Raw genomic sequence first — 1,564 nt, forward strand, 5'->3', positions numbered from 1 at the left:
CCCTCATACTACATTATTCTAGAAAATCCCCTGCATTTATTTGAAGTTTCAATCACAGTATATGTTTTATTTTTATGTTAAACCACGTGACATTTTTTTTTATACCTAGCAAAACAACTAAGCGGTTTACGGGTTAAAACATTGATTCATTTTATATTTTATTTTTCTATATTAAAATATACGAGTGAACGCCATTAACTCAACTTCTGCCTTTTGTTTGTGTTTTTTTTCTGTTGTAATTTATCTTTTAATGTATGGAAATGCAGCTGAAATTGTTTTTTCAACCTCTGTCTAATGTATTTCATGACTGCAGGTTTTGTCATTTTCTATAGATGGAGATGTTGTTTGCTTATTTATGTTTTTTCTACTCTGTTATTTTTATACAAACCAATAAATGGGTTTATGTGTGTGCTTTCATAATAAAATATTACAAAATGGTCACTGTTGTTGTTTCCTTTGCCTTTCTTTTGGTTAACAAGGCTTTCTCACATGAGTCAAAGAGCTGACCTTAAAGGGCCCATGTCATGCTTGTAAATGCATGTCAACGGTCTGCAGAGTCACTAACCCTCAAAGTACACCCTGGCCGTTTCTCAATCGCGAGGATGCTTGCTTGGTAGCACATGTCTTCCGAGTCACGTGCTTCAGAAGCTAGGCAAGAATCCTTCCTGGCTTTCGGAAACGAAGAGTGGAACAGGCTAGCAAGTGTGCAGGTGTGCGTCATATGAGAGGCCCCGCCTTACATTTTCCGCCACAGAATTGGGGAAATTGGTCCGTGCGCAAAGCATTGTGGGATTTTAAGGACGCAAAAGTCTACCCATGTGCAGCCTCGAAATTACCCCCAAACCAAGGACGCGGCCTCGTGGAATTCCAAGTATGCTGGACATTGGAACAGTCCTTCGGCAGCACTCAATGACGTAGCATCCTTGAAATATTGGCTTGGAAGCCAGTTTCCTCGAGATTGAGAAACGGCCCCTGTCCATTGCTGCCCCAGAACGACTCGTTGGAGATTTCTCTTTTTCCATTTCTTTCTTCGGGAACCGTATGACGTCATGCAAAAATGGGAGCTCCAACAAGCCGTTTAGGACGGAGAGTGAATACACATACTATATGAGACGCCGTATGAGAAACCAATGTGAGTTTGGAAAATTGCACAATTTAAATCTATAGTAGACCTCAACATGGAATTATGATCAGTAGAAATGGCCATGACATGGGACATTTAAGATCGATTAGACATTTGTTTATGAGCTGTTGTAATTTGAGCAGTGGCGGCCGGGTATAATACAGTCAGAGAGATTATTACATTTTGGCGAAATATTTTAAAGTAGGCGGTTCATAATTTTCTTTGGAAGCATGTGGCCTCTGTTGTTTCCTCTTCCTCCGGCCTCGGCTCCCTTTCCTCTGACCTTGTGCTTCCTCCCATTCTCTTACGCTCTCCCTCCACGGAAAATTGAAAAGGAAAGGTGCTACCCAGACAAGTTTTTGTAAATGAAATTAGAAACACAGGGAAAATCTGTACTTAAAATAGAGAAGTTGAAGAGAAAGCTCCGTACCTCTGCTGCAG

General features: G+C 40.7%; 1 protein-coding gene across 3 annotated transcripts in view; it reads left to right on the plus strand.

The window, feature by feature from the left end:
* Positions 1 to 434, plus strand: part of LOC307040679 (equilibrative nucleoside transporter 2-like) — a 25,484-nt gene extending 25,050 nt beyond the window's left edge. For all 3 annotated transcript variants that reach the window (XM_079683743.1, XM_079683744.1, XM_079683745.1), the window contains exon 13: positions 1 to 434. This exon is cut by the window's left edge and continues 2,353 nt beyond it. The gene's annotated coding sequence lies outside the window, so the exon portion shown is untranslated.
* The last annotated feature ends 1,130 nt before the right edge of the window (positions 435 to 1,564 follow it).

The sequence above is a fragment of the Notothenia rossii genome (genome assembly GCF_949606895.1).
Source record: "Notothenia rossii genome assembly, chromosome: 1".
NCBI lineage: Eukaryota > Metazoa > Chordata > Actinopteri > Perciformes > Nototheniidae > Notothenia > Notothenia rossii.